At 41.4% G+C, this 14,274-nt stretch overlaps 1 long non-coding RNA gene across 1 annotated transcript in view; it reads left to right on the top strand.

Moving 5' to 3' along the window:
• The window catches only part of LOC123378185, a 108,375-nt gene extending 101,637 nt beyond the window's left edge, over positions 1–6,738 (top strand). The window contains exons 4-5 of the long non-coding RNA XR_006582497.1: positions 5,454–5,612; positions 6,285–6,738. This is a non-coding gene — a long non-coding RNA (uncharacterized LOC123378185). The remainder of the gene's footprint in view (positions 1–5,453; positions 5,613–6,284) is intronic.
• The last annotated feature ends 7,536 nt before the right edge of the window (positions 6,739–14,274 follow it).

The following is a 14,274-nucleotide window of genomic DNA, read 5'->3' as shown; positions in this document are numbered from 1 at the left end:
AATTACAAGGTGATATTGGTAGCTTCTTTGCAGCTAAACTTTAGCTTGGTTATGATGGCAGCTTACTGTGGTAGTAAAATGAAACCTGTGATCAGGTTTCACCTAGAGATATTAGGCAAAGGGAGATGGACTGGATGAGCTAATAGGTTCTTTCCATTTCAAACTCTCACAAACTATAGAACATTGAACACAAACTATCCATGCTTCGCACACCCACTTTCAACATACACATTTTTTCTTTAATGATCTAATTCCAATGGAAAATTGTACCCGATATTTGGAAATAAGAACTCCTTTCAGCCATATGCAGGACACGACCTACAGTGTTTTACAATCACTGCTGTGCTGTGACATTTGCTTTACTGTTAAATTCAGACCCTGCTCCTGACACTTGTGTGGCGATCCAGACTGGATAATGCACAGTGCTAACACAATGGAATAGCATACTTTTTCAGTAGCATACATTTTAATTTTTTCCTATAGTTGCCAGGGCAACAGCTGCCTGTAGAAAGATTTCTAGAGGATAGGCACAAGGTCTTGGCAATACAGGAAGAGCTTAAACTCTTTTGCCCCTATTGGTGTCAGATAAAATGAAATAACCTCACTCCCATGTTCAGTAATGTGGAACAATTTACGCATTTTATCCAAAATATGACAGTGTAATAAAGACTTGATGTCCTCAGATATTGTGCCAGAACCTTAGCTGATGTAAATTGGCATAGTGCTATTGAAGCAAAGGGAACTATGCCAATTTACACCAACTGAAGCTCCTTCTCTCACAGAGGTATAAATCAGGAGGAATTCCATAGAAATCAAGTTAGTCACATTGGTGCAAAACTAGGTTTGAGAAAGGAGAATCAGGCCCTTTGTCTGGAATAACAGAAGAAATGGGAGACCCTAGAGAAAACCGTTAAAATAGAGAACTCTGGAATCACTGGAACAAAGCATATGTCAGCACATTAGTGGGTATTAAATTGACTAGCTGCTAAGGGGTCGATACCAGTATCTACGAATTCAGGACACGCACATCCCACTTCCAGAGATGTTCTTCCAATATTTCAACAAAGTTTTCTCAAAAATATTTCCCTCAAGCTGTGTGATGTGGGAGAAGTGTCAGAGAGGATTGGCTCAGAGGAGAAGAGAAGGAGAAATTGGGGAATCTTCTTATTTGTTAAACCATTAAAAAAAACCACCTAGAGCAGGTTAAAATTATCTTTTCTCATTTTTATCAACATTTCCCACAGGTTACTTTTTTTTTCAACAACAAAAAAATTTTAAAACACCATGTTTAGTTTAAAAATCATTTAAAATATTCAGGTTTTGAAAATCAAACTCTTTCCAAAATATTTTGGTTTTTATTTTTTGACAAATAGAAGATTTCATGAACAATTCTTTTTTTCCACGGAAATTTTCATTTTTGATGAAAAGGCATTTTTTATTGAAACTTTGTCCAGCTATTAACCTCCCTCCCACAACTTTCTCATTATTAGCATCAAGAAAGAGAGCAACACTCTAGAGAAAACAAACTTGTATTCAGTGTACTTATCTGGAAATGTTTATACATTACTGTTGAGAGTATTTTTCAGGAGCAATGTAGTGGGGAGATGCTGAAGACCACTTTGGCCAATGATGATCCTTCCACGGGAATTTCTTTTGAAAGCATCTTCTGTTTGGGGCATTATGGTCCAGTCTGAAAAGCAAAAATAATTTAAGGGCTAAGAGTAATTTCTGTCAGATAATTGAATGCTTTGGTTCTCTATCTTTATCATATTGAGTCCTAATGCTTAAAATAGCGATCTTTCTATGGACCATTCTCCTCAATCCTAATTTAACACCATTCCTGTGTTAGTCTGGAATTATGTGATAAGATTAAAATATGTTATTGAATGTGAAAGGTGTGTCTGCTTAGTTATATATTGGTGCGTGTTATTTCCTCCTTCTGGATTTCTCCATGTTGCTTGTTCCAGTTTTTCCTTGTCACTTTGTATTTTGGTTCAGTCTTCCTGTGTTCATCCCACCTCTATTTTTGGTGTCCAGATTTGATCAGGGTTGAATTTATGCCAAAGGTATGAAGCAGTTGTGCAGGGACAGAGTTGACACAGGGATTTTATAGTTGTGTGTAAAGTAGCATCTGGAAACTAAGAGTCTACAATATGCTACTTCTCAAAGGAGATATCATTGACAGCTGATCCACCTCCATGACAGAAGCAGCTCCATGGACCAGAGACTTGATTTATGTAGCTACTGGAAACTTTGTGCTATTTTGTATGGCTCAACAACTCAGACCTTCAGGTATTACTGTTTTGGCGTTGGCCCATGGAAATATAACCAGATTGCTTCAGCTGCACTGATGTGCATAATTGTTTGTGCTGACTCAGTGATCCAGGCCCCAGAGTCAATTCAAATTGGGACAACAAATTGCACTTGTATGTGGAATTTGAGGGATTCCAGTACAGTCTGTTTTAAGATGCAGCTCTGAGGCTTCACATAGAATGAAACACGTAATCAGCTTTCAGTAAGCACTTGCCTTCATTAATCATAAAATGTAGGCAAAGTCAAAGCTTACGAATTTAAATCTTTTATTGTTGTTTCATGTTAATGACTATTGTCTTTCTTTTTTTTTCCTGTCGTATGTGACTCTCTCAGAAACTATGGTAGCACAGATGGCTAAAATCCCTAGCAGGAAAGTAATCAGCAACTGTGAACATGATCTTTCAAAATGAATGACAAAGGAAAAAAATATTTCATTGTTCTAGAAATTAAGAGGTAGATTAAACTATAATAGTGCATGTAAACACACACAGAGGAGCAGACAACAGCTTTGTTTTCGGCATCGATCCAATTTAAATTTATGCAACTTCTTGTTGAGTTTAGAGCTTATTGGCAGAACAAGAAACAAGTTTGAAACCTGGAGAGTAACTGGCTTAACCTCAGTAACTTATAATATGTGTTTTTAAAAGCTTAACAAAAAGTGACTCTATATATGCATTAATTAGCATGGACTAGATGATACAGTGAAGCAGCAAGAAAGTACACATTTCAGTATGGCTCAGAATGATCACATTTTAACTGAAAGCTGTGTAACTCCAAGCTAAAAGTTACAGTTGCTCACAAACATCATCTTGATAAAGCTGCACACTATTATTTGGAACTATCTGACACACCAGATTTAAACTGGCTATACAGTGTTGATCTAGTAATACATTATCTCTAGCACTGAGGGGCTTACACAGAAGCAACGCTTCAGCTGCCATCCTTACACTTATGAGCAGCTAAACCATTTATGGATAATTACTTTGAATTACAGGACATCTACTGCTAAAGGTAATTTCCGAGTGATCGAGTTAATTATTTGACAAAACATATCATATCCAGTCTGTGATCTCACTAACCAAAGCCTAAATTAAACACTAAAAGTGAGTCCAAGCCACGAATTTCTGATCTGAATCCAAATGCCCTGACAGGTTGGAGATGGATGTTGGACCCATTTTTATTACATTATTTTGTTTCTAACCATCAATGAGGTGATGTTCTAGAGCAGTCTCCCCATAGAAGTTGTGGGGGCAAACAACTTAATTAGTTTTAAGAGAGCGTTGGCAAAATTTGACTGCAATTGTATAATGTGTTTGCTTGTGATGGTGGGGGGAAGGGCTAACAGCCCATTAACTTCCAGTTTGTATTTTGTTCCTAAAAACTCCAGGATTTCAGCCAGGCACTGGAAGGGGTGAGGAAGAGATCCCCCCCGCCGTCTCCACTATGTGTTTTGTGTGGATTTCCCCCCTAATCTCCTTCCTCTAAAGCATCAGGAATGGTCATGGCTGGAGATGAAAAACATTGCACAGGGAGGGCCAGGGCTCTTAGGTGGTACTGAGCATGCTCTCTCTCAGGTGCTTGACAGTCTGGTTCTTGCTCACATGGTCAGGGTCTAACTCATCACCATATGTGGGGTTGGGAAGGAATTTCCCCCCCGGTCAGATTGACAGTGACCTTGGATTTTTTTTTCTCTGAAGCATATGGGTCACTTGCCTGGATTATCTGTGTATATCTCAATTAATTATTTTCCTGTCATTGTAGGGGCCTTAGGCATTGGTGCACCTGGTTCCCCCCATTCTCTACCTGTTCCATATAATAGGCTAGTCTCCCATGGGCTGTAATACTTGCTCTAATTTTGGTGGTTGGGTTTAGGGGTGCAGGTTCTGGGTGGTGTTGGTGGCCTGTAAGATACAGGTGGGTAGATTAGATGATCTGATGGTCCCTTATGGCCTTAAACTCTATGAACCCTCTTAAACCTGTTCTCTTTCAGATCATATATTTATGGAGAGACATCAGCTTCACAGCAGTAGATTATTCATAAAAGTAGAGGCAAAATTACACATCTCAGCACAATGCATATTGTCACTAAAATAAACATTCAGTGAATTTTAGTAGGGCAAAAACATGGAAAATCTGCCCTTTTGCGGTTGTTGGGTTTGTTGTTGGTTGTTGGGGTTTTTTTATACATAGGTTTAATATAGATTAAGAGACTAGAAATAAATATTAATGATGATAAGCTATGTGTCTTGGTTAATACAACTTTACCTTTGCAGTGCCAAACCAAGCATAGGGAAAACAAAATGCAGTTGTGGATATAATGGAATGGACTAGACTTGGGATTAGAGAAAGGTTAATGGCGGAAAAAAATCAATAGTCATTTATTCTCTATGTCTAATTTATGAGCTGTTCATATTTGCTTCTTTTTCAAATCAGTTTTATTTTTCAGTTGATTTCTACTTGGTATTATCCCCTGTTTAACTTCTGCTTCCTTCCTACTGCTTTAGCTCCTTCTGCTTTTACCCTGAGAACTACAGGTCTCCTTTGGTCTCTGCTCCCCCTACATTCTTACAAGACCTTATAGACTTTTCAGTACCTTTTAACAATTTATCACCTTAGCTCTAACAGACTTCTGCCAGTTCCATACTGTAGTCTGGTATATGTTGTAAAGTGCTTCAAGGAGACTTATCCCCACAAAGGCTACATAGTGCTGAAATGATTGATGCTATCAGCAAATCATTGTCTCTTCTTAAGCAGCACTTTAACCTCTGTCTGCAATTTGTTAATACAGCTCTTACTGAGGGTTGGTCTACACTGCCAGGTTTTATTTATTTTTATTTTTTTTTGCCAAAGGCAGCTTTTGGCAATGCAACAGCAGAGGTGTACACACTGCAAAGCCACTTTTTGCGACCAAACTCCTCAGATCCAGTGCTCTAAAAAAACCCACCTTGACGAGAGTCACAAGGCTTTTTGCGCCAAGCTTTTATCGCCGTAGTGCCTGTGTAGACACCGTGCTTGATTTTAGTGCTATTATTGGCTTCCAGAAGCTGTCCCACAATGTCCCTCCTGACCACTCTAGTCAGCAATTTCAACTCTGCTGCCTGCTGTCAGCTAAACAACCTTCTACCCCTCCCCCTGTAAAGCCCCAGGAATTTTGAAATTGTGAAAGGCTGAGGAAGATGTGGAGCCCACAGCGGGGTCACCTGGTGGTGTGTCCAGTCAGGAGCTGTTCTACATTCAGGAGGTGTCTTGCTAGCCTTGGGAGTCACCTTCTGGTGAGCCAGAAAGAGAGGAGACCCCTGGTAAGTGGTTTTGCTTTGTGAAGTTCTGAAGTGGGTTGAGGGCAGAGAAATGTACAAGGCTGGCTGTGTTTCGGTGTGCTGAGCATTTCTCTGCACAGCTAGGCAGTACGGCAGAACAGGGAGTTGATGCACTCTGAGATTTCACGAGAATCCCCAGAGAGATATCTCAGAAACTTTCCTGGAGGTACTCAGCAATCCTCTGCTGGAGGTTCCTTGGCAGAGCTGCTTTGTTCCTTCCCCCATTGACAGAGACTTTCCCGCACCACTCTGCAAATACTTGGGCAGGGACTGAAGCTGCGCACAGGAGAGCAGCACTGGGACTGAGGCAGAAGCCGTAAGTGTGTAGCAGATGCACCATTGCTTCCTTGCTTACCCTCAGGAGTGAGATATCTTCCATACTGACCCCTGCCTGTGGAAAATGGTGGGAAAATTTAGAGGGTTGCGCCCCATAAGTGCCCAGTGACCCTTTCGCATTGCTTTTTTGCAATGAACAATGCCTCTGCTCCTGGGTTCACTCACCAAGCTTGGGGTGTTCTCCTGCATGTATGCTTGCCTAGGGTCACCGAGAAAGTGATAGGTATGTTCCCATCTGTGTATTTTAATGTAGCATTTCAACGCTCTGTGTGTAGTTGCCAATAGTGCTTCTGTTTGTTGTTAATTATGCCTCTCCAGACATGACCTTGAGAACACCACCCCCAACAGCAGAGTGTCTGCGCCAAATAAGAGAATGCCCAAGGTGGAGCAAAGAAGATATGTTCTGGGAGGTGCTGCTGCAGTCAGAGGCAGACAAGACTGAATTCAAGAAGTGGAGGGAAAGCAACAAAAGAGGGAAAGCAGGAAAGAAAAGAAAATTGTGCGTACAATAGGGACGCCATGGAGAGGCTGATAAAAGTTTTGGCGCATCAAACCGACATGATCCAGTCTCTCCAGACTGAGCAGATGCATGCCCATCCTCCCTTTCATCACATTCAGAACTCTTTCCCGTGTACTCCACAAAGTCCCCCCATGCATCCCTTTCTGCTTACTGGCACTTTGCACTTTCCTCTACGTTCCACCCCGCAGACAGCTTTTCAAATGAAAACTGGACTTATGCTCAGCTCTGAAAGTCAGCCCTCCCGGTACCTTCTCCCCCACCAAGAATCTGTGTGTTTCTGTGTGTGCACGTGGTTTTGTATTGTGGTTTATTTGGCAATAAAAACAAAGTTCTTTGAATTATAAGCACTCTTTATTTGTTTCCACTTAAGTTATGATAGCAGATGGTACCTGCAAAGCAACAGGCACTTTTATCAGTTCCTTAAATTGAATCCTAGGCTTAACAATCACAACTGCTCCCTAGCATACCAAATGTAATTAACCATTGCAGTCCCAAGCATAGCAACAAACATTATTGGTTTCTTTGAAGTGTTGCCTCAAGGCATCTCTGATTCTTATTGCCCCATGTTGTGCCCCTCTAATAGCCCTGGTATCTGGCTGCTTAAAATCAGCAGCCAGGTGTTCTGCCTTGGCAGGCCACCCCAAGTAAACTTTTTGCCCTACCCTTCACAAATATTATGTACCGCACAAGTTATGGCTATGACTGTAGGAATATTTTCCTCATGAAGGTCTAACCTGCCATATAGGCATTGCCAGCATGCATTTAATCAGCCAAACGTACATTCAACAGTCATTCTGTACCTACTCATCCAGTTGTTGAACTGCTCTTTACTGCTATCAAGGTTTCCCGTGTACGGCTTCATGAGCCATGGCATTAAGGGGTATACTGGTTTCACAGGATCACTATGGGAATTTCAACTTCCCCTACAGTGATCTTTTGTCCTGGAAAGAGAGTCCCTGCTTGCAGCTTTCTGTACATGCCGATGTTCCTTTTTATCAGTGACCAAACTTTCGGCGCAAAAAAGAATCTGATAGTGTAGACATAGTCAAAGAAAGTATCCTTTGCAGAGCTGTTCTTAATCTTTGTTGCATTGTTTTTTGGTGTTTTCTGTATTCTGAGTTTATTTTATTCTCTCTGTTCTTGTTTTCTTTCACTTTTATTATGATCGCATTATGAGTCATGCTTCTTTTTCTTAGTAGATTTGGCTTATGGAAACCTTTTTATATGGTCCATGAAAGAAAATCTTCATTTTTCTGAAACAAATATTTTAATACACCTTACAATTGATTTCCACTTCCTCCTCTTTAATATACAGCAAGAAATTTGTACACTCTTTGTTCTCAGAGTCAGCAACTATCTTGCTCATCTTTCTTCCACACAATTTGTCCCTAGAGAATTTTGCAGATGCTTGTAATTACTAGGTTTCCTTTTCCCATGAACATTTCCACCTTTGGACACCTTTACAGGTGCAAATATAGATCTAAGCAAATTCATGAATGCATGTAATTAAAGATGCAGTTAGCGCTAGGTGAGATTTTTCAACTTTTTTCAAAATTTGAGGAAATCTTTTGATGGAAAAAAAAATCTTCAAAAAGTTTTCACCATTTTTGACCAGTAATAGCAGCTCATTATAACTTTGCAAGTAGAGAATTGATCTTCCTGTCCCTGACATTTACTAGCGTTCTTGATTCTTTTGACCAGCCTCTAAACATTGGAAGCTTTTGGGGCAGGGACTCCACTGGTTGCAGAATGTTTAGAACAATGAGGTCCTGGTTAGAGCTGGCTGGAAAAATTCGTAAGATGAGCTAGAGCCAGCTTCTGACACCATTATTCATGGTGATACTTTACCCTGTGAGCAGTCCCATTGAAATCAATGAGGCTAGTTGTGAGGATATGCAACTTAGATTGCAAACTCTTTGGGGCAGGGAACATCTAGTTAGGTATGTATACACTGCTTAGTACAACAGGGCCCTTTATTAGCAGTCTCTATATGCTACCACAATATAGATAAGCAATCATAATAATTCTGACTAATACGGGATGGAAATCTGACTTCAGATTCAGTAAGTACTATACATGTGTTAGCAAGAACATTTTTTCTAAATATTAAACTCTGAATGTTATAATAATATATTATGTTAAAGTAATAAACTCAGTTTTTACTTTGCTAATTAGTATCACCTTAAAGCAATTCTGTTAATCATATACTCAAACATAATCTAGTGTTTCCAATTATCCTTGACCAGCAGCAGAGTTTAAGGCTTTGTATAATTATGTGGCACAAGTACTTCATACTTTGATAAATAAAAGCTAATTTAGTAAAATGTAAAGGCAGGAATTAAGTGTATAACCTTGATTTCCACTTGGGCATTACAAGTTGGTCACAGTTGTGAGTGAAATTCTCCAGATGCTTTTAATGAGGGCTATTAATTCTACAATCTATAATGACATTAATTGTCCAATACAGGACATAAATGTGTCCTTTGAGAGAGAAGTTTCATGGTTTGTTACAGTCTGTGTGAATTCATTTCTGTCACTTAAAGTAAATCTGTTTTTTAAATGTTAATAGTATACAGTACATATGCAGACACAGCAGATGAAGTGTAACATTCAGAGGAAATTAAATATGGTTTCAGTTCTCTGTCTATAAAACTTATTGAATCACTCATTTCCATTTTCTAACCCAATATGCTATGAATTGCTCTCATGTCATTTTACACACCTGTATCTGAGAGGATTTTTGTAGAGCCCAGTATATCGGTGAATGCTGTTGAAAGTCTCCCCCACCCCCCACTAAATTTTTGGTACATGGAATCAATGTAAAAAATGTGTATTGACGGATTCATTGGCCTGTTGAATCAGCCTATTGAGTCAGGAAACAATGTCTCCATTGGTCTCTCCTCATGAAAGAGTGTTTCTTTCTGGTGCACAAATGGGCAAGGAAGGGTCCTTTTGACTGTTGAGCTGCATCAAAGGTGCTTTTTAAAGCCCTTATCTAGACAGTTTCCACTAGCTATGTGGCGTCATGTGACTGGTCTGAAGTTCTCAAATCTCTTTGAAGCCAACGTAGTTACACCAATGATGAATTTTGCCTATCAAATTCAGATACCACAAGAAAATATGTTCTAGAAGAACAGATACACCTCTACCCCGCTATAACGCGGTCGTGGGGAGACAAAAATCCCTACTGCATTATAGCTGAAACCCCATTATATCGGGATAGCGGCGGCAGGGCTCCAGCGGTGATTTAAAGAGCTCTGGACTCCAGCTGCTACAGGGAGCTTGGGCCCTTTAAATTGCTGGCAAGCCCCATTGCCGCAGCCCTGGAGTAGCGGCGGCAGGGCTCCAGTGGGATTTAAAGGGCCTGGGGCTCCCCACAGCAGCCGGAGCCCCAGACCCTTTAAAGCGCCACCGGAGCCCTGCTGCTACTGCGCTATATGCGAATCTATGTTATATCGGGTCACGTTATAGCGGGTAGAGGTGTACCTGTGGCCATGCTGGAATGAGTCATCTGAAAGATAGCAAAGTATTTTGCTGTTTGTCAAATCTTGATTTTTTTTTTTATAGATCATTTTGCAGATATTCCAACTTCTTATTTAACAGAAGATGCCATTCGAATAAGCTGCTTTGGGTAGATTAAAGTAGCCTGGTGCTACATAATGGAAACTCCAGTCACTGGAGCTAGTCAAGTTGGTCCCTTAACTCCTGAGAGTAGCGGTTTTGCTAGGAAGCTGGATTGATTCTTTCAGAATCAGGAGTAATTTTTCTAATTAATTAGATATGTAGTGTACTTGATCAAAGAAGCATTTAATGTCTTTCATGTGCATTTAACTGGCCTCTACTTCGTCTTAAGTGTCACATCAGATGTGGATAACATTAATGGTTTTAATATGTGTATGCAGCATTATTTTAATGGTGTATTTTTCTTCCACGGGTATCTAGCTGCATTATAGTACACCTCTACCTCGATATAACGCTGTCCTTGGGAGCCAAAAAATCTTATCGCTTTATAGGTGAAACTGTGTTATATTGAACCCGAGTGCGCAGCCCTGCCCCACCCCCGGAGCACTGCTTTACTGCGTTATATCCGAATTCATGTTATATCGGGTGGCGTTATATCAAGGTAGCGGTGTATTAGTATGAAAGGTGTCCATCATTACTGATTAAAGAAATTAGACTGAATAACAAATACATAGTAAGAAATCACAGTAGGACTGGAATCTGTGTCTATATAAATAATGCTATTCTTTGTAGATTTTATACCAAAAACTCAATAAGTGAACTCCATGCAAAACAAGTGAAAACATGAATTCTGTTTAACTTATTTAACCACATCACCACCCGACCTATGTTAACTACTTTAATATTGCACTGAAACCAGAGAAATTCATACATATTAAATGCAGCATCAATAGGTTTGAGGATTCTAGTTAGAATATAAAAATTGGGGTCACCTGAGCTGTATCTAGAAAGGAATACCAGTGTTCCCTCTAATTTTTCCCACACACGTGCAGAATGAATTTTGTTATGTGCACCAATTTGGAGGTGATATGTGACCCATCTCCATATTGGTGCACTTAAGAAAACTCATGTGGCGGGCGATGGGGCTGAGAGGTTGGGAGTGTGGGAGAGGGCTCAGCACTGAGTCAGAGCGGGGTGTGTGTGCAGGTTCTGGGGTAGGGCCAGGGAAAAGGGGCTCAGGGGTGGGGCACAGGGTTGAGGGAGTGAGGGCTCCAGATGGAGGTGTAGGCTCTGGGGCCAGGGATGAAGGATTTGGGGTGCAGGCTACCCCTGGGCTACAGCGGGGAGAGAGGACTCCCCCCAGCTCTCTTCTGTCAACAGCACCTGGGCTAGGGAGGAGGGACACCTCTACCTGCCATGGCAGTTCCGGGGTTGGGGCCATGGGATAGGCATCTCTCCCCTGGCCGTAGCAGGTCCGGGCCAGGGCTGGACTGGGGCCGGCGGGCAGAGGTGCCTCTCTCCCAGCCGCAGCAGGTCTGGGCCGGGCTGGGTGGGGTAGGGGTAGGGGTGTGTCTCCGCTGGTCGTGGCAGGTCCGTGGCTGGGTTGGGTCCGGGGCTGGGGGAGAGGAATCTCTCCCTGCTGCAGCCCTGAGCACCTGTGCAGCTCTCAATAGGCTGCTGCATGGCCACACAGCTTAGAGGGAAGTTAGGAGATGACTATTTTCAGTTCTCACTTTTAAGTTTACTTTAACCATTCTTAGTCCTTTTTGGTCTAATTTAGCCCCCAGTTGTGCAGTCTGAGGCTTTGTCTACACTACAGGCCTTACAGTAGCATACCTGTACCACTGCAGCTGTGCCGCTGTAAGGTATAGCCGCTCTATACTAAGCGGGGAGAGAGCTCTCCTGCCAACCTAATTGAACCGCCCCACAAGGAGTCATGAGGCCAGACTCTTATACCCTTGTTCAGTACCACTGAAGTGAATGTGGATCTGCGGAGGTCTCTCTACATATCTCAGCTTGCAGAATCAGGGACTTAGTCTCAGCTTGTTGGAGCCGTTGTCTTTCTGCAGTTGAGTTGCAACTTTAATTTAAAAAGAAAAAAGCATCCTAAAAGGAAGAACTCCCAGGTAAACTTGCTATCCATTCAAACAATTTCAAACACAAAGACTCTCAGCGATGTTGGGACTAACTCACTTGCTAGGCTCGCTAATGATTTGGGATGGCAGAATATAGCCACTTCAGACGTGTTCCAGGCAGCAGCAAAGATGATTTTAATGGCTGGACTCCCTGCAGGAGAGAATTTCCTTGATAGTTAAAAAATACAAGGCTATCAGCATGACGTTTACATAGATAGGAAGATTTCAGTTTAAGAGACTACTACTAAGATATGCTGCTTCCATAAATAATTTAAGAAGGTGAATTAGAAGAATGAACTGATCTGAAAACATAGTGAGGATAAAATATTTGAGATTGGCGAGCTGCTCAGGAAATTTGGGTTCCTAAGATACTGAGTATTCTGTTAGGACACAGCTGCCTAATTAGGAGTTCCAAATCCTGAAACTTTGAAATCCGAGTCTGTGTGAAGCCTGCTGTGTAAGAAAATCAATGTTGCTTTGTATATATTATACTGTATATCCTTAGTCTGTCAGCCCGTGTAATTCTAAGCATATCTGTTTAAAACAATACGATCGTGCAGCCGCACACATACAGTGGATACTGATCTGTCTTCAAACCTGTGTAACCTCCTCTAAATGAGTGTACACAGGATATCTGTAAGACTTTACTGAAATGCTGTTAAGTATGGACTGGACCTTGTGATGAGCTTAACCCACAGAGATGAGATGACAGACCAACTGGGTAATTCAAAGTGTATGTCAACTTTTGCTTTCACTGGCAAACTTCTAGAAAATAAAAAATGAAGACAAAATCTGCAGGTCTGGCTGCTGGAAGCTTAGGGCTATAACCTGTACAAAACTGATGGCATATTATTTTACCAAATCAATAGAGATAAAATGTTCAACTGTGTACCTGGAGGAATGTTAACTCACTTAGTACAAAGGCTGCCCCAGAATTGGTGTGCTATGGGGGATAGTACAGGGGACTGAAACCTCCATTGTGATACATTGGGTTTGCAGCAGTTACAGCAGTAAAAACGACTTCATTTACACAGCTTCCATGAAAGAGATGTAAATGTTGTGTAATGGGCCACTTTGGTGATGATCTAGTGAACCAGAACCATGTGTTGTGGTTGTTGACCACTGACAAAATGGCACCTGGTTGCCTCTTTCATCCCACATCATCTTTGCAGCTCAGTATATTACACAGATCACCAGTGGGAGGTGAAGTGGGTGGGGGAAAGGCTTCAGAAAACTAGTTACTAGTTTACTGTGTGAGAAACAATGTTTGCATGTGGCCAAAATAAAGAGAGCATTTTTATTTTTCAAATCCTTGGTTGTGAAATCCAGACCCATTAAAATACTCTGAAATATGTAGTTGTAATACCGGGGAAGAAATTAGGGGGAAGGCGCGGGAGAGGTGAGTTCTCTTGGGAAGTTGACAAAGAACTTTCTCAGAGAGATGTGGGCCTTCACCTCTGAGACTGACTCTTTCTTGCATTTTCATAGCCTGAATTCAGTAAGGCAGAGGGCATGAAGCAAACAACATTTTGTTTGGTTTACCTTTTGTGTAGGTTTTTATTTCTAGGTTGCATTTATGTTCTTTTCCTGAACAATTGATGTTACTGTTGACAGCAGAGAGGTTAAATTATGGTATTTTTATACAATTTATAAATGTGTACTTAAGCATTACATAGATATTACTTAATTTCAGATCCCAGCTTGAGTTTGCAGGGCTGGGAGGGAGGGAAAAACACACAATTTTCTTGTACACTTGATCTGGAGCATGTAGCAAACAGAACCTCACAATATCACTTTATCAATATCACACACAATATCACACAGCCACTTTTCAGAAAAATGGAGTACTTTTAACATGACAAATTTAAATCCTTAGGTGTTATATAAAGACAGTGTAGAACAGTGGTCCCCAACCTTTTCGTCTGGTGGGCGCCAAACGAAGGACCGTGGTGGCAGTCAAGCATCCGTCGAAATGCCGCCGCATTTCAGTGGCGACGCCTCTGGATGACGTCGCTTGTCGGCGGCAAGCAGCATCAGCCAGAGGCATCACCGACGAATTTCGGCGGCATTTCGGTGGATGCTCGACCGCCAGCCAGGATGGAGGTGCATTTAGATGCCCCCGCGGGCACTGCGTTGGGGACCCCTGGTCTAGAAAAAGATCACTTTCCCCCATCCTAACTAAATTAAAATT

Source organism: Mauremys mutica, chromosome 10, assembly GCF_020497125.1.
Source record: "Mauremys mutica isolate MM-2020 ecotype Southern chromosome 10, ASM2049712v1, whole genome shotgun sequence".
Lineage (NCBI taxonomy): Eukaryota > Metazoa > Chordata > Testudines > Geoemydidae > Mauremys > Mauremys mutica.
This window is presented reverse-complemented; position numbering and strand designations above follow the sequence as displayed.